Source organism: Lissotriton helveticus, chromosome 8 (assembly GCF_964261635.1).
Source record: "Lissotriton helveticus chromosome 8, aLisHel1.1, whole genome shotgun sequence".
Lineage (NCBI taxonomy): Eukaryota > Metazoa > Chordata > Amphibia > Caudata > Salamandridae > Lissotriton > Lissotriton helveticus.
Window position 1 is genome coordinate 79,415,136 of NC_136069.1, and position 26,235 is coordinate 79,441,370.

Below are 26,235 nucleotides of genomic sequence, written 5' to 3' on the forward strand. Positions count from 1 at the left end.
TCAAGCCAAGTACCTGGGTATAATGGTGGGCAACCAATTCTTGATGACCAGCCAAGACAATGTGGTAACCTCCTCCTTTTGCTATGCCCTAAAGATCTTCAAACAAATCTTCAACTGGTCCCCAATCAACAAAAGTAGAACCATCACCCAGGACCTTATCACCAGCATACTGAACTACAGCACTATGTCGGCATAACCACCCAACTGACAAGAAAACTTCAGGTCATACAAAATGCAGCAGCTAGACTCACATTCAGGCTCCCACCTCACACATCAATGAGCCCCACTGGCTCTCCGCTCACAAACATGCACTCATCAAGCTTCTCACTCACATGTACAAAGCTTTGAATAATCTAGGTATTATCTTACCTTAACACCTGCATACATTTCCACACACCAAAGAGAAACCTACCCTTGGCCAGATTCCTGCTCACTCACATCCCCGGCAACTGCAGTGCAGGTGGTCATGCCTTTTGTGACTTTGTGTCTAAGGTCTGGAATTACCACCTCCTTCACATCAGAGCAGCCTCCTCAGTCATTTAACATGACTCTTTTCCTAGACTTCAGACTCTGCATCGCAGACCCCTTCTATCTAGCACCTGGATAGCCTCCTGGTTGAGGCGTGCAATCTACAAATATTCATTACATAACATGGGCACAGTTTCAGAACCCGGAATGTCCACTCAGCGTTTCATCTTTCCAAAGTCGGCAAAATAAGTACCATGAGTTGGGTAACAAATACCTGCTACTCAGCTCCAACATGACCCAAGGGTTGAGTGTGCGCATTAAAATACACGTTATGTTTAAGAGGAAAGTTGAAAGTTATAAACACAGCTATAAACATTATAAGCACATGACTAACAAAAAAACACATCACTTACTCTGCAAAATTTGCCCACCAAAAGTGATCCCTTGTATGCGCACTGGGATTTTTCAAAAGACAGTATTTCTGGTGGAAGACAAAGGCAAGTACACTTCATCGCTAAAAGCTGTGGCAGAGCCCAGTACCAACCATCATGCTAGGATTACTGGATGGGAAACAGCAATGTGTGTAGTTAGCTTCTAGGAAGAAAGGATCATATCTAAAAACATGCACAACGGACCAGGTCTTCAGGTGTACACTGCCACACATATTCCATCCCATGTTGAACTTAGATTACATATCTTAACGTACTTAGGAATGAGCACTCTTGAGGAACAGTAAGCGGGTAACAGAGGCCCTCAGGGAAAGAAACTCCAGAGACAACTGACTAGCGGAACAGGGAAAATAAGGGAAAGGGGGATACGGGTACGTGACAGTCTCACACCAAGAGCCAATGGGATCGAATTCAGAGACCAGGATATAGGATAACTGGTGAAGAGAACAGAAACAGGGCCGGAAAAGAACAGCTCATGTCCCTGCCAAGTATAATTAGCTCAGTAATCAAGTAATCCAGAATAAGAGCGCAGCACCATGCAGGAAAATCCATAAAATTGTTCTCTCGCACTTAGGAAACAACATTGAAGGGAAAACTCTCACTCTACAACCCACTCTACCCACGTTTACAAGGGCCAGAAGAATGTTACATCTCCCTGTGCCACCCAGACCCACCCACACCTCTTATATTAGTCTGTCCAAAAGAACCTAAATTGTCAAGAGACCGGGGTGAGGCGCTATACAAAAACTGTATACCCTAACACAGAACAATAGTGGCGATACAGACATCACAATTAAATAAAGTTTTGTTGCTGAGCACAGGTACAGTCCTACTGATCAGATGCATTTGGTGGACGGCCATGCTGACTGCTCATTGCGTATGGTCTCTCACTCTCTTGCAATAGACAAAAGATAACACATGTTCATTGTTTTCTTCTGCGAGATCCCCCCCAAATAAGAAACGACTGCTTCCTGGCCACGAGCATGATGCAGGAGATGGTGTCAAAGACATTGTGGCTCACGCTGAACTGAATTGGTTTATTCGGAGAAAGACACACAACAAATAGGGCAGATCATCTGTAACACACGCCTACGTCTAAGGGGGGTGATTTCTAAAGGCTATCGTTAGCTGCATTTATGCCTGGTACCTCTTACTAGACTGCTGTGTGCTGGTACACGTGATCCTGCTTTGCCAAACGGCCAATGCACTTTACATATGAACTTAAACTCCTCGTGAATCACTTACTCCTACAATCTGCCTCAGACACATTAAATGTTTTGTGTTGGAGTATGTGAGTCAGCACTCCCGGTAAACAAAAAAAATCCATATTAGGACATGATGTTCCGTACAGGCAGCAGGAGGACTTCTAAACTTTAGTATAGCAGAAAGAGGACGTCTACGTTCACAGAAAAGTGTGCCAAGCATTAACTCAATAACGAGGACCAGAGCACACGAGGAAAAGAGATATTCAGACTATTTCGTTTTGTACCAATCTACCCTCCCTTCACAGCAAGTTAACATTCTAGTGGCCCACGACAGCACGAATGTGAGAGGTCCTTTCTAAACACAAATTAAAGAGACGGTTTGAGCTGTCGGCTAGGATCGTCTATCAGTATCGGGTCAACAAAAAGTGCAAAGACGGTGTAGAACGTAGCTTTGGAGACCAGTCCCGCTCATACGTACACGAGAAACTAAAGGCACAGTTCACACAGGGTCGGACTCGAACAGGTTTTTTTTTATATGACAAGTGGCGCATTCGTTCGGCCTTCTCACCTGGGTCTGTGCGGCCAGGAGGGTACAACAGCGTCCTGGCTGCCAGCAGCCGAGCCTTCATCCACATCACCAGGCGCTCGACACCAGCGCATCAGACTGCCTACCTGGCAGGGAGGAGGGAGGATCAGAAGCCTTCCTATTGGGAGAGGAGCAGCTCACCTGGAGCATTCCATTTGTTTTGGGTAAGGAGGGGAGGAGAAGGAGGGGCAGAGACGCTCCTCTTCCTTCCAGCACGAGAAGTGACTCGACAATCGGGAACCAAATTTAGACTCCCACACCAAACAAACAAAAAATCGGAAGCTTGTTTTTCCACAAACAAACGTGACCTCAGTGCGTGGGGGCGTCGTCTGCAATGTCACCCAGCGAGCCGGCCTCTGCGTTGCAGCTATTTGGGAGCAGCCGGGCTTTGAGGACTGATTCCCAGGCTGGCTAATTAGAGGCTGCGAGCAAGTCTGATGCAAGTGGGGACGCACACGGCGAGCAGGAAGCGATTTACACCACTGGTGCACAGCATACACCTCGAACCCACAGTGGGATTGTAATCATTGTGGTGCGTCCTCCAAGGCACCGCGCAACCGGTGTGGACGAGCCCTGGGAAAACGCTCAACAAATGTTTAACAAAGCACAGCCGAAGACCGCAGCTCCCACACAGAGAAGCCTCGCTCGCACCCGTGCTGCGACCTAGGAAGCTGGCGTAGGCCTCCCTGGCAGAGGTACACGGTCTTCGAGAAACTGCGCTGGGAATGGGCCCAGAGGGAAACGCTGGCAGATGTGTAACGCACACTGGACCCATTCTTGCAGAGGCCACCCCCGAAGGAGGCCTCGAGGGCCAGCGCCATAACGGAAGCCAGAGCCCCGGAAGGATCCGGTTCTAGCTGCCGGTAAGCACCCCGAAGCAGAAGGGGCACTTCCATCGCGGCAAAACTTGCACCAGGAAGGTGTCATATAGTCGCCAGGCCAATGGGGGGCCCAGGTGAGGTTCGACTCTCCCCAATAGCAGCAACCGCCCGTTCATGGCGGGAAAATTGTGGGGGCATTATGACGCCGCTCCCCATACTGCAGTTCGTCACTACATCGTGGAGCTGGGGAGCGGCGCAGGAGGATTTATGGCTGTTCATGACACACATACCGTGAGGGCAATGGCAGTGCACAGCGGCAGTAGAGACCACCAAGCTACCACAAGAGCGCCATGAGGGCAACGGCAGGGACAGCCCAGCTCTTCCCTTCGCAGTGAGGAACTCCATCTCCCAGGTGCCCCAGAGTCGAGCGGCGCACCTGGGACGGCACTGGCTGCGCCCGGAGGCGCTAATAAACAGCGGAGCGGCGAGCGCTCACTGGGGGCCATATCTCTTGGAGGCGCACACGCCGTGAGGGCAACGGCAGTGCACAGCGGCAGTAGAGACCGCCAACCTACCACAACAGCGCCGTGAGGGCAGCGGCAGGGACAGCGCAGCTCTCCCCCTCGCAGTGAGGAACTCCATCTCCCAGGTGCCCCAGAGTCGAGCGGCGCACCTGGGACGGCACTGGCTGCACCCGGAGGCGCTAATAAACAGCGGAGCGGCGAGCGCTCACTGGGGGCCATATCTCTTGGAGGCACATACGCCATGAGGGCAACGGCAGTGCACAGCGGCAGTACAGCCCGCCAACCTACCACAAGAGCGCCGTGAGGGCAACGGCAGGGACAGCGCAGCTCTCCCCCCTCGCAGTGAGGAACTCCATCACCTAGGTGCCTCAGAGTCGAGCGGCGCACCTGGGATGGCACTGGCTGCGCCTCGAGGCCCTAATAAACAGCGGAACGCGTCCCACCCCGTGGGACGCGCGTGGGCGGCGCCGGGCCAAGTCCGGGCTGGGTCCCCCCTCCAACATCTGCATTTAAGTAAAGGTACTGTAATCACCCTGCTGTACTACTATGGGGAAAAGGAGAACTGATCTGAGTAAACCAGGAGGAGGGGGTGGAGCGACTATCGACTCATATTTGGTTAAAGTGTCCAGCCTGATAAACGAGGAAATCGAAAGAACTGAAATACGGCTGTCATTGGACCCTGCTCGCACCACTGTTATGATACATGATATTCCTTCTACACCGCTCCAATCCCCTGGTCTTCCCCGTGACTTGTTAGATCTTGACGATGCCACTTCCACGACAAAGAGTGGTCATGTCCAGTCCTAAACCGCCACCCCCCAAGGCCACATGGAGGACGATTCACATTTGTCTTCCCCCTCTCCTGCACCTATAGCGAGAAGTTGTACAAGGGCTTGTGGGTTGTTAGCACCTTGGAAGGCAAAACAGAAGGTGGCTAGGCTGCCAAAAATAAAGCCAAAATGATTCAAACATCCTCCCCCGGCTAGTCACCCATCATTAGAGGAGCTATCCAATAATGTCTGGACGATCCTTAAAGGAAAATTAGATCAAGCTCTGGCTCCAATTAAGTCTAGATTGTCCTTAGTGGAAGCTAGGATGAACGCTCTTGAACAAAACAGTGGGTCATCATCAACACCAAATACCCCTACAATAGGATTAGTATAAAAAAAGGGTGCCAAACGGTCACCCTATCCCTATACAGGGGCAGGTACACCAATCTCCCCTAGCATATGGCTTACCTATCATAGAGGAGCCAAATCCGAGTGACCTAGGACTTGTGAAGACTGCAACCAAAAATATTAGTGGACCAATAAATCCGGAGAAAGGGTCTTCTATCGAAGCCACCAATCCAATTAATCTTTTAGCAATTCAATTTGTTGCGGAAGCTTCTCCTTTAGTCCTAGTCCTGGCAAACGCCCCCCCCCCCTTGGCCCCTGGTCAGGTGGAAACAACAATCTCTTTGATAAAGCCCTGTACTGGTTGACCAAAAATATGAGGTTATCTGCCTGGGGCAAACAGCAGCTAGCAGGGGAAATTATTATGGCAAGAAGGGTATCCTGGCTTGGGGACCACCAGAAAAAATTAAAGGGAGACTGTATAGCCATGAACTTCTCAAGTCCTGAGGTACTGCCTAATGTATTGGCTAATCTATTCCTAATCTTTTGATAATCTATGGAATGACGTGCAGGAAAATAAAGAGAAGAATTGGGGAACATAAGAGTAATATCAAAACAAAAACAAGCATTTGCAATGCAATAGATCTCGCATTTACACAAGTTTGAGTTATTTACATTGCAAATAGCAATGTATTTTATTTTTGTTTTTAAAACATAAATAAAAGGCAGTGTCATATACAATGCAAATAGCTTAAACTCGCATAAATTTGAGACCTATTGCTTTGCATATGCTTGTTTTTAAAGGGGGGGCTGAAAGTCTCCCGCTACAAATCTCTTCTCACTTTTTTCTCCTCAAAACTTTCCCTTTGCATTTAAAGAAAAGCAGATGTGAGCTAGGAGGTGAGAAGGGGGAGGGGTGGGGGGAGCCCCCTTCATAGAGGTCAACTGACTGCCAGGGGTGCACACATGCACACTCCAGTGATACAGTGACATTGGGTACAGACAGTGAATATTTAACATCTGCGTTGCTGCTGGCGAACTAAAGCAAACATATAATAATAACAACAGATTGGGAAAGAAAAGCGCATTTCTCGGTGGAGTCTGGCTATGTTTTAAGCCTAGCTGTGACGTCATTCACTACGTGCCTTCATTAAACGGTGTCTTTAGTGGCAAGAATGAAAAACAGTTTCTTAACCTAATCCGGAGTCACCAAAGACCAATGAATATGTTTTTCACTAAGTGTTTATTCTTTGTTGACGTCTACTTAATGTTAACACATGCCTGCCCTGACGTCATTCGCTAAATGCATCATTTGGTGGGACAGTCTAGTGAAAAAACATCGTTCTTTTAACCCAGTCATTGTTTAGAAGACGTCCGGCCTGTCCCATTAATTGATGATGTCTGTTAGAGAAATAGATCATAGCGTGACGTCATTCATTAGAGGAGCCCGTCCTCAGTTCTAAAATACTAGCGAGTACCAGTGAGGTCAGGGTGTGCCTCTATGACGTATGCCAGACCTTGACATCATTGTGTCGTAAATGACTGAAAAGCCATTTACTCAATCCTGCATCCCCAGCAATAAATAACGGGCATGTTACAGCTGCAGAACGGGCACCGTCAGGATGGGCGCTTAGCGCCATACTGGGGAGCAAACCGCTTCTAAGCGCTTCTTGCTCGAGGAAGTGGAGCGGTGGGCAAAGCCCCTTGGTGAGTGTGTTAGTGAGGAACTTGAGTAATGTATTTTAATAAATGAGCCACTTCTAAGCCCTTGGTTCACGAAGAAGTGTTGGCCGCTTCTAAGCGCTATGTTCTCGAAGAAGTGCAGGAACAGGTAAAGGCCCTGGGCGAGTGTGTGAGTGAGGAACTTCAAGGCAGCCGCTTGTTTTATTTACACATGGTAACAGTGTTTATATTTGCATCGCACATTCACTTTGCAATAGCTGCCGTTCCACCCCACGAGTGCTGTGTGGGGCGGCAGCTATTGTAAAGTGAATGCGCGATGCAAATATAAACACTGTTACCATGTGTAAATAAAGCAAGGCACTGAGCTGCCAGAGTGCCGCGGTGCGTTATAGCACCGGTGCGGTCGGGTCCGGTCCCGGAGTAGCATGTCCCCCAATAGCACTAACAAAAATAAATAAATAAACAATATGTCCAGTGAAATATTATCACGGCACCGCGAAAAGCTATGCAATGTCCAGCGGCCCCTAAACAATACAAAACCAGGCAACCAACCCCAGATTCAAACGAGCGCAGGCGGGCCCGCGGCCCTTGTACCTTCTACTTCCATGGCCCTGGTCTGCCCGCTGTCCTCGGGCTCGGGTCGTGCGCAGCTGATATTAGACCCGGGTCCTTGTCCGTACTCTCTTTCCGCGGCGGGCGGGAACGCGCGCGCTCGCTCAGTGCGTAGGAGGGACACACTGGTCGTTGTGCTTTCGCAGCTGTATAGGAGGCCGAGAGGGGGCACGCGCCGGCAGTCAGTCAGACAGACAGACGGACCGAGCGCCATGGAGCCGCCGCTGCTGCTCACCGCCTGCCTCCTGCTGCTCGGCGGGGCCCGCGCCGACCTCTCCGGTGAGTGTGAGGAAAGAGGGGGGGGGACATCTCACCCCTGGGCGGGTGGGGGTGGCGGCGGCGGCAGGCAGGCGGGCGGGGGGTGTTTCTCTGTATGTGTGCGTGTGTCTGCGTGCGTGTATGTGCGCTTGTGTGCCTGTGTGTGTGTGTGCTCGTGTGTGTGCGTGCTTGTGCGAAAAGCTGTGGCTGTGTGTGTGTATGCGAGAAAAGCATGAGGCACAAACTGTAGAGGGTCGCGTGTAAAACTGAAACTGACATGCTAATCACAGTTGACGCGCGCGACCTAATCCAAGTCGAAGATCTGCGCGTTCACATCTCGTCTCCTGTCTGTTCCCCTTGAGTCCTTGAAAGCTGACATGACTGCAATAAGTCTCGCAGCGACGGATCGCTTTCGCGATCCGGTTCGCAGGTGCGAGACCTAAAGAACACGACCAAACTATGTGCTCACTTTAGTCAAGGTCATAAAGCCAAAGAACTGAGATGGACTGTAAGGGAAATGTTACACAACAAGACCCAGAATGCAGAGAGAATATTATTCGAAAAAGAGCTAAGATGGGTGGACCGTTTGAAAACCAACGTAGAAGGATTAAACGACAATGTACCGTGGCATCAGTTCTCAAAGTAAAGACCCCATATGCAATTTTTCCAAAAAGACTATATTTAATAGTACCTGTGACGACTAAAATACTGGGTGGAAATCACACATATTTTGTACATCTGTCACTATTAGCAAAATTGAGGAAATCAACTACAGTAAGTCTATGGGAGCAACAACCAAAAATATCTTTCGAACATTAGAAAGAATAGACACTAGTCCTCTCTCTGTTTCTATGACCAAACCTGAGAGAATACCATACCACGGACGTGAGATACTTTAGAACAACTAAGAATATAGTACGCCGTCTATTATTAAAAAACTGATCACGCAAACATAGTCCAGTCTCTATGAAACTGAACATTTCAGGAATCTTTTCATAGATATAGAGTAGATCGCTATCCGAATATAGAGAGCAGATCTATATTTTATACAAGTCCCGACATTTGTTAAACAATTTTCCTCTAACCGAGCAGACTTATTTTTCCTGATAATTGGAGATTTAATTTATGAAACAACTAAAGACACCGCTAGTCCCATTTCTATTACGACGGACACATGCGGTAAAAAGACTCCCGCTAGCCCGCTTCCGTGTCCGGGGCCGGGGGCAGAGCCAGCACAAGACACAGAGCAAACTCCAAACGTGGGTAAGAGATCGCTGGTTAGAGAGAGATTCTAAATGATTGCAGATCCTATATACAGACTCATAATTATGATCCCTTATTTACAGCCTGGGATCAGAGAATCCACAAGAAACCCCTGCTGATTTGCGCCAATAAGACAACAGAGGTATTTAAAATTAGACGGCAATTGTTTACCGAATGTAAAACAAGTCATTTAAAACTGAGTAAAACACCTAGCATGAAAACCCGACATACCGGGGATTCTCAACCATATTTTACCATTCGATAGAGAGAAAACACGACATTAAGGCAAAGCAGCAGAGTCTTAGAATAGAATTTCCAATTATAGTTGAAACATCATGGTCATAAAGAACAAAAAAGCCTGTAGGTCGAGTGACGCTGAGATACTTGAACTAACACTGGACAAGTTGCACAGAGAGGATTGAGTCAGTAACCAGAAATCAGTCAACAATTGCTGTTTGAGTCCTATCAGCCCACCCAGATGGCGGAGCCTCATCATGTAGGACACCCAAACCTTGGTCTGTGTGCGAACGCCCAGATGTATTTTGGCATCGCATCACTTGGCCATGGTCTGGTCACCGCAGTTGTTCATGCAGATGGTGAAGCTGATATGTGCAGTGCAAAAAATAAATCAAGTGAAGTGTATAAAATGGCTGACCAGGCAAACAAGGACCTTTAATAGCGTTTGCCTGGACGTCAGGTTAAAAAATAGTGAAGTGACAGTGTGACAAAATCACTGTCTAACTTGCTTGGTAGAAATCAAAAATCGGGCCAACATGTTTCTGCCGTATTGTGAAAATTCACTGGCATTCTTCAGGGCCAAGCTCTTATATTCTACTGCAATTACACTATCAAACGTGCTAGAATGATGAAATATGTAAAGAAATTAATTAATAAACCATTAACAAAATAGAATAAGAGTGGTCATTCAGGACCATCCTACCACATCTTCTTATTTTGCTCAATAGATGCAATTGGTCTTCCCTGTAATGAATATATAGAAAGAGAAAACCATGTAGAAAATGCAGACACATGATGCTTATTAAGACATAAACATAATTTTACAACTCTAGTGTGCACTTACTGAAAAGTGCTATTACTGTGCAACAACCAGTGATAGTTAAACTAAACTCAGACAGGCCCATCACTGCTTTGTGATGGCCACATGAAGGGTGCGCTATATTGCGTCGCCAACAGATAATCTGTGTGTTATTTCATAGACCATTAGTATAACACTTACCCATCAGTATGTGGGAAGTAAGCCTCACCTCACCCGGCAACTGCTCGGAAGAATAAGGCACCGCTCTAAACATGTAAATAAAGACAGTTCCTTTGTTAGATACCTGTCCCTAGGATTTAACTCTACGTACTGTTTCAAAAACCCAATTATTTTCTGATCCGTCCAAGGGGGTCCCCCCCACGATAAACCAGATGGAAGCATTAAACGACTAGCATCTACAACCCTCTTGAGCATATAGTAGATTAGTGCTACGTGATGTTAGATAGCACAGTTCTCATGTATATTGACCAGCTGTATGGTGTTACTGGTGAAAAACCGTGAGAGTTTCCCCACGTTCTAACATCCATCCCAATAGTCAAAACTAGCTTTGTTGGACCAGCATTCAAGCTAAGTACCCAAAACTCCATGCAAACGCTCCACTCAAATCTTACCTGTCCGTCGGTACCTCGCGGCGGGATCTCAAGCCGAAAGGGAGGCACCGACGGGCAGGTTGGACGCGATTTTATGCTCACGCTGAGTAGTTGATTGAGCTCAGCTGATCCTCCCAGCGGTGCGGCGACGCATGCGCAATGTAATGACACTTCAAGCATCGCCTGCGCAGACGCTGGGGGTCGTATGGCGCGCATGCGCGTTGGAATCACACTCCGTTCCATGAATCGCGCATGCCCAGTCAACATGTATTGTTGCAATGCGCATGCGCGTTGGAAAGACACTCACCTCCATGAGTCGCGCATGCCCAAACAAACCGTGTGGTTGCTCGCGCGTGCAAGGAACGCCGCAGCGCGAGAGGATGTATATGTCACTACATACACCAAGTCTACAAGGGATCCTCTGTCTATTTGGCTGAATTCGGCGATAAACGCCGGCCGAAATCGAACTTAAGGGTCTACACTCACCTCGTGCTGGCTTGAGGGAATTCGGTTCTATAACCTACCGGGGCGAGTGCTAGGTATTCTACAGAAGGATATACTGTTGATATAACCTTCCTATACCCCCGGTGAATATCCCCCGCAGATAGTTAGAAAAAAAGGGGGATTAAAGCCAAATCATACCAACGAGAGCCCAATGGAATTAGATGGGTCTCGAGCTAGGCATCTCTGTATAATCAGTAGAAGGACCATATTGTGACCTCATGGTAAGCTGTAACACGTTGACTAGCATGTCTAAAAAGGAGGTGGAAGGAACACTAAGGTCAGAATTTGTAGCCCTCGATGTTCAATGGTATCTACCTGTAATTTTGAAGCGCCCTGTAGATCAATCTGACCACTATTATGAAGGACAATGTGGAGGCCTCAATATATACAGGTATGGGATCAACACATCTTATAGTGACAGAGGAGTACCAAATGGCAATTGTTGCACTCAGATCGAGAGCCACGGAATGTTGTCATTCAGCCCATTGACGTCAGACTTCAGTTTGAAAATCCACCGTTGCTCCTTAACAAAAAGAAAATGCGAGACATCAGAGATATGTGGCGGGATGTATGGCTGTTCCAGTACCACCCATATTAGGTCCTCTGCTTTGTGTTTTGCTTCAAGGAAGTGATTTGTAAGGCCTGTGGCTTGTTTCCTACAACGGATCGTGCTTTTATGTTCGCTGATGCGAGACTTAATCATTCTCGTTGTGTGGCCCACATACTGCTTCTTGCAGGGACAGGTGATCAGATAGATCAGTTTCTCTGAGTTACAGTTCGTATGTCTTGTAAGCCTCCAAGGTCTACTGGTGCCAATGTCAATCGTTAAGGTCTTGCGTGTCTGTGGACAGGCTGCACAATTGCCACAGGGGTAGTGGCCTTGTACTGGGTTGGTGTTCCAGAGGGTATTCGTGATTTGTCTGATATCACTCCGTGGTCTGGTGTGAACCAAGCTGTCCCGAATGGATGGTCCTCTCCTGTAGGCGAACAATGGGCGAGGTATAGTACCTGCCCCTATGTTTAAGATCTTCCAATGTTTAAGTATGGTCTTCTTCACCACATTAGAAGATGTGGTAAAGGTCTGCACCATGGTCATCCGGTCTCTGGTAGCGTCTGACCTCTTATGTTGCAGGAGTGCCTCCCGGTTGTTGTTGAAGGCTCTCTTACAAGCTCGGCGTACAAGATGGTTTGGATAGTGCCGTTCTCTCAGGTTGGATGACAGTTCTTCAGCATGGTGATTGTATAAACTGTTGGATGAACAATTCCTTCTAACCCTGAGAAATTGGCCTACTGGCAAATTCTCACGCAATGATTGCGGATGGAAACTCTGGAATGATAGTAGCGAGTTCCGTGCCATAGGCTTCTTGAAGAGTTCACTTTGTAGGCCTCCCTCTGCTGGAAAAATCCGGAGGTCAAGGTATGCGAGTTCTTCTTTGCTACTCTCCATGGTGAACTTGAGAAACTGATTCCTTGAGTTCAGCCATGTATGAAAAGACGACACCTCGGTGGACGACCCTCTCCATATCATCAAAATGTCGTCAATGTATCTTTTCCACAGTACCACCTGATGGATAAAGGGGTTACTGTGGTTCAATACATGGTCTTGTTCAAATTGGTGCATGTACAAATTGGCCAAACTGGGTGCAAAGACGCTCCCCATTGAGGTCCCTGAGACCTGGAGATAAAGCTCATTTCGGTACTGGAATTTTTTTTCCATCATGGCGAGTCTTGCGCACTCCATTATGAAGGCTACTGGTGTTATCGTGTCCATTGGTCTCGCCTCTAAGAGGATTCTGATGCAATCCAATGTTTCTTGTTGCGGGATTGAGGTATACAGAGACTCAACGTCGAAACTAACCAGCAGGTCTGTCTCAACGTCGAACTCTGCCTCAGCTAATAGTCTAAGCACATCCCCAGTGTCTTGTAGGTATGTCGGTGTTTCCTTGACTATAGGTTTCAAAAAGAAATCTACGAAAGTAGATAGAGGCTCGAGTAACGAGCCTATGCCAGAAATAATGGGCCGTCCAGGGGGCGGTCTCTGGGCCTTGTGTATTTTTGGAAGGCAGTAGAAATACGGAGTCACTGGATGCGCGGTAATCAGATATCTTGCTTCTTGAGGAGTGATCCAGCCTTCTGATGATCCTTCTTCTACTAGACTCTTGATGTCGTTCGAGATTCTCAGCGTGGGATCTTCATTAAGACGGCGATAGGCTCTGGTGTCGTTCAGTTGTCTCTGACATTCTTCATGGTAGACGTTGGTGTCTTGTAGCACTATGGCACCGCCCTTGTCAGCGGGCTTGATGGTAAGGAGTCTATCATTTGCTAGGGTAGATAGGGCTAGTTTCTCCGAGGTAGACATATTAAAAAAGTTCTTACGTTGTTGGGTGTTATTCATGACCTCGTGCGTCACTGCTTGCTCGAAGGCTAGGACATTAGCTGGCACTTGTTGGTTCAAGGGTGTAAAGGTTGATTTAGGTTTAAGGCCAGTGTTCAGTTCACCTTGATCCAGTATATCAACCTCCTCCGTATTTGAGCGGGATGTTTTGAAAAAGAAGTGCAGCCGTATTTTCCTATAGAAGCTTTCGAGTTCACACCTTAAGTTGAAAAGATCACCTACATTCGTAGGGACAAAGCCCAACCCCTTGTTCAAGACAGTGTTTTCAGTTGGTGTAATGACCCTTGTACTCAAGTTCACTACTAAGTCGCAGCTCCTGTTGTTGGGCCTGTCTTGTTGTTGGTCTGTGGTGCCCAATTCACAGTTTGTTGGCCTCTTCTTTTTCCGCGGTTCCTGCCCCGGCCCTGCCATAAAAAAGACTGGTCATAGTAAAATGACGGGTTGGGTGGATACATGGGCATGGGGTGGCCCATTGGTGGAGGTCCCATTGGTCCCTGATGGTAATTCCACGGTCCTGGAGGCCACCATTGTCCCGGGCTGGGGTACTGTTGAGCACCTCGGCCTCTGTTGGGTCTCCTCTGGAAACCTCTTCCTCGCCCATTGTTCGCCTACAGGAGAGGACCATCCATTCGGGACAGCTTGGTTCACACCAGACCACGGAGTGATATCAGACAAATCACGAATACCCTCTGGAACACCAACCCAGTACAAGGCCACTACCCCTGTGGCAATTGTGCAGCCTGTCCACAGACACGCAAGACCTTAACGATTGACATTGGCACCAGTAGACCTTGGAGGCTTACAAGACATACGAACTGTAACTCAGAGAAACTGATCTATCTGATCACCTGTCCCTGCAAGAAGCAGTATGTGGGCCACACAACGAGAATGATTAAGTCTCGCATCAGCGAACATAAAAGCACGATCCGTTGTAGGAAACAAGCCACAGGCCTTACAAATCACTTCCTTGAAGCAAAACACAAAGCAGAGGACCTAATATGGGTGGTACTGGAACAGCCATACATCCCGCCACATATCTCTGATGTCTCGCATTTTCTTTTTGTTAAGGAGCAACGGTGGATTTTCAAACTGAAGTCTGACGTCAATGGGCTGAATGACAACATTCCGTGGCTCTCGATCTGAGTGCAACATTTGCCATTTGGTACTCCTCTGTCACTATAAGATGTGTTGATCCCATACCTGTATATATTGAGGCCTCCACATTGTCCTTCATAATAGTGGTCAGATTGATCTACAGGGCGCTTCAAAATTACAGGTAGATACCATTGAACATCGAGGGCTACAAATTCTGACCTTAGTGTTCCTTCCACCTCCTTTTTAGACATGCTAGTCAACGTGTTACAGCTTACCATGAGGTCACAATATGGTCCTTCTACTGATTATACAGAGATGCCTAGCTCGAGACCCATCTAATTCCATTGGGCTCTCGTTGGTATGATTTGGCTTTAATCCCCCTTTTTTTCTAACTATCTGCGGGGGATATTCACCGGGGGTAAAGGAAGGTTATATCAACAGTATATCCTTCTGTAGAATACCTAGCACTCGCCCCGGTAGGTTATAGAACCGAATTCCCTCAAGCCAGCACGAGGTGAGTGTAGACCCTTAAGTTCGATTTCGGCCGGCGTTTATCGCCGAATTCAGCCAAATAGACAGAGGATTCCTTGTAGACTTGGTGTATGTAGTGACATATACATCCTCTCGCGCTGCGGCGTTCCTTGCACGCGCGAGCAACCACACGGTTTGTTTGGGCATGCGCGACTCACGGAGGAGAGTGTCTTTCCAACGCGCATGCGCATTGCAACAATACATGTTGACTGGGCATGCACGATTCATGGAACGGAGTGTGATTCCAACGCGCATGCGCGCCATACGACCCCCAGCGTCTGCGCAGGCAATGCTTGAAGTGTCATTACATTGCGCATGCGTCGCCGCACCGCTGGGAGGATCAGCTGAGCTCAATCAACTACTCAGCGTGAGTATAAAATCGCGTCCAACCTGCCCGTCGGTGCCTCCCTTTCGGCTCGAGATCCCGCCGCGAGGTACCGACGGACAGGTAAGATTTGAGTGGAGCGTTTGCATGGAGTTTTGGGTACTTAGCTTGAATGTTGGTCCAACAAAGCTAGTTTTGACTATTGGGATGGATGTTAGAACGTGGGGAAACTCTCACGGTTTTTCACCAGTAACACCATACAGCTGGTCAATATACATGAGAACTGTGCTATCTAACATCACGTAGCACTAATCTACTATATGCTCAAGAGGGTTGTAGATGCTAGTCGTTTAATGCTTCCATCTGGTTTATCGTGGGGGGGACCCCCTTGGACGGATCAGAAAATAATTGGGTTTTTGAAACAGTACGTAGAGTTAAATCCTAGGGACAGGTATCTAACAAAGGAACTGTCTTTATTTACATATTTAGAGCGGTGCCTTATTCTTCCGAGCAGTTGCCGGGTGAGGTGAGGCTTACTTCCCACATACTGATGGGTAAGTGTTATACTAATGGTCTATGAAATAACACACAGATTATCTGTTGGCGACGCAATATAGCGCACCCTTCATGTGGCCATCACAAAGCAGTGATGGGCCTGTCTGAGTTTAGTTTAACTATCACTGGTTGTTGCACAGTAATAGCACTTTTCAGTAAGTGCACACTCGAGTTGTAAAATTATGTTTATGTCTTAATAAGCATCATGTGTCTGCATTTTCTACATGGTTTTCTCTTTCTATATATTCATTACAGGGAAGACCAATTGCATCTATTGAGCAAAATAAGAAGATGTGGTAGGATGGTCCTGAATGACCACTCTTATTCTATTTTGTTAATGGTTTATTAATTAATTTCTTTACATATTTCATCATTCTAGCACGTTTGATAGTGTAATTGCAGTAGAATATAAGAGCTTGGCCCTGAAGAATGCCAGTGAATTTTCACAATACGGCAGAAACATGTTGGCCCGATTTTTGATTTCTACCAAGCAAGTTAGACAGTGATTTTGTCACACTGTCACTTCACTATTTTTTAACGTCCAGGCAAACGCTATTAAAGGTCCTTGTTTGCCTGGTCAGCCATTTTATACACTTCACTTGATTTATTTTTTGCACTGCACATATCAGCTTCACCATCTGCATGAACAACTGCGGTGACCAGACCATGGCCAAGTGATGCGATGCCAAAATACATCTGGGCGTTCGCACACAGACCAAGGTTTGGGTGTCCTACATGATGAGGCTCCGCCATCTGGGTGGGCTGATAGGACTCAAACAGCAATTGTTGACAGCCAATCTGATTTCTGGTTACTGACTCAATCCTCTCTGTGCAACTTGTCCAGTGTTAGTTCAAGTATCTCAGCGTCACTCGACCTACAGGCTTTTTTGTTCTTTATGTAGTTACACTGGGGGTATTCACCTGTTTGGTCGTTAAACATTTCCCTCGGACCCTCCCCTACGAGTAGTTGTTATATTGTACTGAGCAGCTTAGGCTGCGGGTCCTTGTCTCTGAATTCAAGCATCACACAGCAAGTGTAGTGGAGCCATCTAGCTCGCCCAATTTATTTATTTAGTTTTCTGTCTATCACGGTTCCTCACCATGGAGGACTTTGGTGGTTTAGCGTTTGACGATGAGGATTTGAACACCATCCTCAGCAACAACCCTAGCATATTAGATGACCTACCCTCGACCTCCAACCCCACGACAGAGGATGACTGGGTCAAATTGTTGAATCTTAAGAAAAATCACTCACGTATCTCTCTACACGGGGTGATTATGAACGAGTACCTACATGGCAAATGTGCACCGTCAGGTTTGATTGTCACCACGGCACCACGACTCTTCCTTACTGATAAAGAGTTCCTGAAAAATTGGGCTTTGATTGCATGGCGGTGTACCCGCGATTGGCTGATTCTAATAATTAAAACAGCCAAAAAAACAGCCGATGCCCTACTGATAGAGATCCAAGTTCTGGAGGGACAAATCAACGCAGCAATTCGCCCGGTGATCTATAAGAAGAATTTGGAAGATGCCAATAAAACTAACAAGGAATATCGTGACAACATCTTACTGAACAAAGTAGAGAAGTTCAAAAAAGACTTGGCACGCTTCTCCATGGAACTGGCCTATCCTTATCTGAGCGATTCCTACGTAGCTCCTTTCACCAATTCCAAAGGTAAAAGATACGGGTCGAATTACTCGTCCTCGGGCTCAGACTCGGGCTCCAGTGACCAAGGGAATCCCAAAGCAGGCCCCAACACCGGGATGCGAGGAAGAGGTTTCCAGAGGAGACCCAACAGAGGCCGAGGTGCTCAACAGTACCCCAGCCCGGGACAATGGTGGCCTCCAGGACCGTGGAATTACCATCAGGGACCAATGGGACCTCCACCAATGGGCCACCCCATGCCCATGTATCCACCCAACCCGTCATTTTACTATGACCAGTCTTTTTTATGGCAGGGCCGGGGCAGGAACCGCGGAAAAAGAAGAGGCCAACAAACTGTGAATTGGGCACCACAGACCAACAACAAGACAGGCCCAACAACAGGAGCTGCGACTTAGTAGTGAACTTGAGTACAAGGGTCATTACACCAACTGAAAACACTGTCTTGAACAAGGGGTTGGGCTTTGTCCCTACGAATGTAGGTGATCTTTTCAACTTAAGGTGTGAACTCGAAAGCTTCTATAGGAAAATACGGCTGCACTTCTTTTTCAAAACATCCCGCTCAAATACGGAGGAGGTTGATATACTGGATCAAGGTGAACTGAACACTGGCCTTAAACCTAAATCAACCTTTACACCCTTGAACCAACAAGTGCCAGCTAATGTCCTAGCCTTCGAGCAAGCAGTGACGCACGAGGTCATGAATAACACCCAACAACGTAAGAACTTTTTTAATATGTCTACCTCGGAGAAACTAGCCCTATCTACCCTAGCAAATGATAGACTCCTTACCATCAAGCCCGCTGACAAGGGCGGTGCCATAGTGCTACAAGACACCAACGTCTACCATGAAGAATGTCAGAGACAACTGAACGACACCAGAGCCTATCGCCGTCTTAATGAAGATCCCACGCTGAGAATCTCGAACGACATCAAGAGTCTAGTAGAAGAAGGATCATCAGAAGGCTGGATCACTCCTCAAGAAGCAAGATATCTGATTACCGCGCATCCAGTGACTCCGTATTTCTACTGCCTTCCAAAAATACACAAGGCCCAGAGACCGCCCCCTGGACGGCCCATTATTTCTGGCATAGGCTCGTTACTCGAGCCTCTATCTACTTTCGTAGATTTCTTTTTGAAACCTATAGTCAAGGAAACACCGACATACCTACAAGACACTGGGGATGTGCTTAGACTATTAGCTGATGCAGAGTTCGACGTTGAGACAGACCTGCTGGTTAGTTTCGACGTTGAGTCTCTGTATACCTCAATCCCGCAACAAGAAACATTGGATTGCATCAGAATCCTCTTAGAGGCGAGACCAATGGACACGATAACACCAGTAGCCTTCATAATGGAGTGCGCAAGACTCGCCATGATGGAAAAAAAATTCCAGTACCGAAATGAGCTTTATCTCCAGGTCTCAGGGACCTCAATGGGGAGCGTCTTTGCACCCAGTTTGGCCAATTTGTACATGCACCAATTTGAACAAGACCATGTATTGAACCACAGTAACCCCTTTATCCATCAGGTGGTACTGTGGAAAAGATACATTGACGACATTTTGATGATATGGAGAGGGTCGTCCACCGAGGTGTCGTCTTTTCATACATGGCTGAACTCAAGGAATCAGTTTCTCAAGTTCACCATGGAGAGTAGCAAAGAAGAACTCGCATACCTTGACCTCCGGATTTTTCCAGCAGAGGGAGGCCTACAAAGTGAACTCTTCAAGAAGCCTATGGCACGGAACTCGCTACTATCATTCCAGAGTTTCCATCCGCAATCATTGCGTGAGAATTTGCCAGTAGGCCAATTTCTCAGGGTTAGAAGGAATTGTTCATCCAACAGTTTATACAATCACCATGCTGAAGAACTGTCATCCAACCTGAGAGAACGGCACTATCCAAACCATCTTGTACGCCGAGCTTGTAAGAGAGCCTTCAACAACAACCGGGAGGCACTCCTGCAACATAAGAGGTCAGACGCTACCAGAGACCGGATGACCATGGTGCAGACCTTTACCACATCTTCTAATGTGGTGAAGAAGACCATACTTAAACATTGGAAGATCTTAAACATAGGGGCAGGTACTATACCTCACCCATTGTTCGCCTACAGGAGAGGACCATCCATTCGGGACAGCTTGGTTCACACCAGACCACGGAGTGATATCAGACAAATCACGAATACCCTCTGGAACACCAACCCAGTACAAGGCCACTACCCCTGTGGCAATTGTGCAGCCTGTCCACAGACACGCAAGACCTTAACGATTGACATTGGCACCAGTAGACCTTGGAGGCTTACAAGACATACGAACTGTAACTCAGAGAAACTGATCTATCTGATCACCTGTCCCTGCAAGAAGCAGTATGTGGGCCACACAACGAGAACGATTAAGTCTCGCATCAGCGAACATAAAAGCACGATCCGTTGTAGGAAACCAGCCACAGGCCTTACAAATCACTTCCTTGAAGCAAAACACAAAGCAGAGGACCTAATATGGGTGGTACTGGAACAGCCATACATCCCGCCACATATCTCTGATGTCTCGCATTTTCTTTTTGTTAAGGAGCAACGGTGGATTTTCAAACTGAAGTCTGACGTCAATGGGCTGAATGACAACATTCCGTGGCTCTCGATCTGAGTGCAACATTTGCCATTTGGTACTCCTCTGTCACTATAAGATGTGTTGATCCCATACCTGTATATATTGAGGCCTCCACATTGTCCTTCATAATAGTGGTCAGATTGATCTACAGGGCGCTTCAAAATTACAGGTAGATACCATTGAACATCGAGGGCTACAAATTCTGACCTTAGTGTTCCTTCCACCTCCTTTTTAGACATGCTAGTCAACGTGTTACAGCTTACCATGAGGTCACAATATGGTCCTTCTACTGATTATACAGAGATGCCTAGCTCGAGACCCATCTAATTCCATTGGGCTCTCGTTGGTATGATTTGGCTTTAATCCCCCTTTTTTTCTAACTATCTGCGGGGGATATTCACCGGGGGTAAAGGAAGGTTATATCAACAGTATATCCTTCTGTAGAATAGCTAGCACTCGCCCCAGTAGGTTATAGAACCGAATTCCCTCAAGCCAGCACGAGGTGAGTGTAGACCCTTAAGTTCGATTTCGGCCGGCGTTTATCGCCGAATTCAGCCAAATAGACAGAGGATCCCTTGTAGACTTGGTGTATGTAGTGACATATACATCCTCTCGCGCTGCGGCGTTCCTTGCACGCGCGAGCAACCACACGGTTTGTTTGGGCATGCGCGACTCACGGAGGTGAGTGTCTTTCCAACGCGCATGCGCATTGCAACAATACATGTTGACTGGGCATGCGCGATTCATGGAACGGAGTGTGATTCCAACGCGCATGCGCGCCATACGACCCCCAGCGTCTGCGCAGGCAATGCTTGAAGTGTCATTACATTGCGCATGCGTCGCCGCACCGCTGGGAGGATCAGCTGAGCTCAATCAACTACTCAGCGTGAGTATAAAATCGCGTCCAACCTGCCCGTCGGTGCCTCCCTTTGGGCTCGAGATCCCGCCGCGAGGTACCGACGGACAGGTAAGATTTGAGTGGAGCGTTTGCATGGAGTTTTGGGTACTTAGCTTGAATGCTGGTCCAACAAAGCTAGTTTTGACTATTGGGATGGATGTTAGAACGTGGGGAAACTCTCACGGTTTTTCACCAGTAACACCATACAGCTGGTCAATATACATGAGAACTGTGCTATCTAACATCACGTAGCACTAATCTACTATATGCTCAAGAGGGTTGTAGATGCTAGTCGTTTAATGCTTCCATCTGGTTTATCGTGGGGGGGACCCCCTTGGACGGATCAGAAAATAATTGGGTTTTTGAAACAGTACGTAGAGTTAAATCCTAGGGACAGGTATCTAACAAAGGAACTGTCTTTATTTACATGTTTAGAGCGGTGCCTTATTCTTCCGAGCAGTTGCCGGGTGAGGTGAGGCTTACTTCCCACATACTGATGGGTAAGTGTTATACTAATGGTCTATGAAATAACACACAGATTATCTGTTGGCGACGCAATATAGCGCACCCTTCATGTGGCCATCACAAAGCAGTGATGGGCCTGTCTGAGTTTAGTTTAACTATCACTGGTTGTTGCACAGTAGCACTTTTCAGTAAGTGCACACTCGAGTTGTAAAATTATGTTTATGTCTTAATAAGCATCATGTGTCTGCATTTTCTACATTTTATTTATTTATTTATTTATTTGCATGTTTGTATGGCGCTGTGAATCGACTCCCAAGGGAGTATCTCCGCGCCTTTGGCAGCAACTAAAGAACGGAAAGCTAGTCATGATTTAGTAAATAGCCCTAAGACCAACTAATAGTTAAAGAGGAAGGTTTTGAGTTTTTTCCTAAAAGGGAAATGTTCCCTGCATACTCTAATATCCTTCGGGAGTTGGTTCCACAACTTGGGGCCAGCTACTGATAAGGCCCTTCCCCCCTTTCTTGCCTTCAAGGCCCTGGGAACACATAGCAATTCCTGATCTCCCGATCTCAGAGATCTAGATGGAACATAAGGGATGAATTTTTCAGTGAGGTAACCAGGACCCTTTCCAATGAGGCATTTGTGGATGACACAGCAGATCTTAAACATCACCCTCTGCTTTACTGGAAGCCAGTGGAGTTTGGCCAGCAACGGTTTTGAGGGAGTACGAGGCGGGAAATTTAGAACCAGTCGTGCAGCAGTGTTTTGCACAACCTGCAATCTGGCAAAGACACTCTCATTGGCAGCTAACATCAACCCGTTGCAATAGTCCAGCCTACTTAACACTAGTGACTGGACCAACGTTCTCCTGGTGGTATCCGGTAACAGAGGGAATACTCTCCTGAGAAGCCCAATAACATGGAAACATGAGCCTACCACTTGATTAGTTTGTTGTGTTAGGGTAAGCTCATGGTCCAGTTTCACTCCCAGGTCTTTTACCACCATTTTGGGCTCAGGGACGGGGCCAAGATCTTGAGGCCACCAGTCCGGAGTCCATAAGCGTTTGGCCTCTCCAAAGAGCATAACCTCGGTCTTGGAGACGTTGCACTGCAGGAAGTTAGCTGCCATCCACCGTGCCACCGCCTTCATCCCCCGGGCGAAGGAGTCACGCACCTCAGGAGTCATGATTTTAAAAGGGAAGAGGAGTTGGGTATCATCCGCGTATGATACTGGAATGAACCCGTGGGATCTCATGATGTTAGCTAGGGGTGCCACATAGATATTAAATAACGTAGGGCTCAAACAAGAGCCCTGTGGCACCCCCTTCGAGATCGCCACCACCTCTGATTGGTATGGTCCCAAGATGACTTTCTGGGTGCGTTTGATGAAAAAGCTCCTTAGCCAGGCCAGAGCCTTGCCTTCCATGGTTTTCTCTTTCTATATATTCATTACAGGGAAGACCAATTGCATCTATTGAGCAAAATAAGAAGATGTGGTAGGATGGTCCTGAATGACCACTCTTATTCTATTTTGTTAATGGTTTATTAATTAATTTCTTTACATATTTCATCATTCTAGCACGTTTGATAGTGTAATTGCAGTAGCATATAAGAGCTTGGCCCTGAAGAATGCCAGTGAATTTTCACAATACGGCAGAAACATGTTGGCCCGATTTTTGATTTCTACCAAGCAAGTTAGACAGTGATTTTGTCACACTGTCACTTCACTATTTTTTAACCTGACGTCCAGGCAAACGCTATTAAAGGTCCTTGTTTGCCTGGTCAGCCATTTTATACACTTCACTTGATTTATTTTTTGCACTGCACATATCAGCTTCACCATCTGCATGAACAACTGCGGTGACCAGACCATGGCCAAGTGATGCGATGCCAAAATACATCTGGGCGTTCGCACACAGACCAAGGTTTGGGTGTCCTACATGATGAGGCTCCGCCATCTGGGTGGGCTGATAGGACTCAAACAGCAATTGTTGACAGCCAATCTGATTTCTGGTTACTGACTCAATCCTCTCTGTGCAACTTGTCCAGTGTTAGTTCAAGTATCTCAGCGTCACTCGACCTACAGGCTTTTTTGTTCTTTATGTAGTTACACTGGGGGTATTCACCTGTTTGGTCGTTAAACATTTCCCTCGGACCCTCCCCTACGAGTAGTTGTTATATTGAAACATCATGGTCTCCATACAGAAGCTACCCTAGTGTTATAAGAGGGTCAATAAAACCCCAATCACACCGTACTCTAATTGAAGATACAGATGTATGTGAATGAAAATTGTGCTGTGCATGTACCCCACATTGTTTGTTTTGTTTCCCCAATTGCAGGTACACTTATACCTCGACAGAAGCATAGTGGCCATACTAGGACCACACTTATTACTGCACAAATCGTGTAAGTATTTTTATCTAGTCCTGACGAATGCCCCATAGACCCGGCTGGGCGAGGTGGGGCAGAAACATGTTGACTGCTCTAAGTGGTATAATAGGATCTGGTAACGCGATCTACGAATATACCCATTGAGACTTTTTAATAGCAAACCCATCCAACTTCATTAAAAATTACTTTAGGATGAAGTATTGCTTTTTAGAATCAAACTATTCCCTTTTTTTTGTGGGCGCTTACTTATCTCTGGACACTGCTGCGCAGGCCTCAGGCTTGAGGCAGGCATACAGCACATTAACAAACCCGATGATAATGCCATAACGCATGTGTGGGGCGGAAAAACAAGATATACCGCAAATGACTTTACCATCGCGTTTATGAGGGTTTCTTTAAGACAAACTATGGTAACGCAGTTACAAGTGTCCATTCCAAACCTGATTTTTATCGAATAATCTATTCCCCCCACAACAAAGGGACTCTGCCATGATCCCACTAACGCTCACATTTTTTTATAACTGGAGATGGAGTGTAGCGAGCTTTAGTAGATCACGGCCGAAACGGTTTCCTGTATTAAGACCCAAGTTAGAGAGGGAGGCATCAGCCTGAGGAATCGGTTTGGGGTTTTGACTGATATGGACGAATGTGATTGACTTCAGGGTGTAGAAAGTAATTTGTCTGTGGAAGCAGTAGAGATTAGTAGAATGTACGATCCTAAGGATCAGGGCAAGGCACTAATCAACAAGGTTCCTGTACCTCAGATAAATCCAATGGAAACATCCCATCCCAAAGGGCTGCCCTCAGAGATCAGGGATTTTGGGCAAGTAACTTGTTTAAATACTACTGGGGAATGTGATTACCCTGGAATAGATGGGTTCCTATCAGAGACCTACATGACCACTAGTATAGAACATCAACCAGTGATCGAGGGCGAGACCCTAGGAGCCAAGATCTCACAGGATTTACCCTGTATTTCACAAGGCATGGCAGGGCTGTCTTTTCTCTCATGGAACCTCGCTGGAATTGGTAATAAAACAATATCCCCAGTATGGTGTAGGTTCATTGACCAGTATGATATCATCCTTTTTCAGGAATCTTGGTCGATGGTTCCAGTCTTTCGCCTGGGGTTCCTTAATTTTCAAGCTCCCGCTACCAAAAAATCTAAAGGTCGACCAACAGGGGGTTTGATCATTTGGGTCCGCCAATCCTTATGTTGTAAGGTGCAGCAAATTAGTTCTTCATCGAATGATATCTTGTCAGTCAAAATTACATGGTCAAGGGGTGGCTATCTTCAACATTTATGCAAGGGGGACGGTAGGGGGACAAACATCGGAGGTCATTTCTGCTCTTGATTCCCACCTTGAGGCCCTCCCAACACAGTTGTTTATTAATGTAGGTGGTGATTTGAATACAACCTTTGAACCTCTTGGACAAGAGGACCAGTTTCTTGCTGTAGCTGAGGACAGTAAATGGGGTGTTCCTCAGCTTGAATTATCTGCTGTAAGGAGATGGTCAGCCGTAGCCATACAGCTTAAGGCCTTATGCCTAGCGAGAGGGCTTGGAGCGGCAAACGGGCGAACCCCGTCTGACCGCCAGGGAGAGAATACCTTTGATAATGGTAGGCACACCAGTCGTATAGATTATTTTCTGGTGGACATAAGAGGATGGCACCGTCTGATATACATGATTGTTAAACCTAGGGTGGAAAGTAATCATAATCCACTTTGTATGGTATTTCAAGTTCACAAGGGGATCAGAGAACTGACCCCTAGGCGAGGGATAGATACTTTAGATATTGTTGCCTCTAATAATATGCGCCACATTCAATGGGGCAGATTCATTGAGAACCCTGCGAAACTGGAGATCCTCAAAAATATGGTTGTCAATGAAGTGGCTAATCTTAACTCTCACATCAGCAAGCATGATTTTCCCCAAATAATGCTTGAGGCACATATCCACTTTTTTACAAAACTCCAATCCCTCTTTAGGAAGACCATAAAACCAGACAAGGGAAATAAAAAGCAACACATGGTGGGGTGGTGTATAATAATGCTTGTAAATTAGCCCGCCAAAACCGGAGCACAGAAATAAGATCTAGGAATCCACTTGGAGTGAGAGAGGCAAGGGAGACATATAGGCAAGTTCAGAAAGTCGCAAAAAAGCAG

At 46.9% G+C, this 26,235-nt stretch overlaps 1 protein-coding gene across 3 annotated transcripts in view; it reads right to left on the bottom strand.

Moving 5' to 3' along the window:
- The window catches only part of GRAMD1C (GRAM domain containing 1C), a 1,372,139-nt gene that overhangs the window by 1,180,983 nt on the left and 164,921 nt on the right, over positions 1-26,235 (bottom strand). Inside the window, exon 1 of one of the 3 annotated variants that reach the window (XM_078656661.1) lies at positions 2,691-2,812. The exons of the other annotated variants lie outside the window; for them this stretch is intronic. The gene's annotated coding sequence lies outside the window, so the exon portion shown is untranslated. Of the gene's footprint in view, positions 1-2,690; positions 2,813-26,235 lie in introns of those variants that run through there. 3 annotated transcript variants of the gene reach the window in all.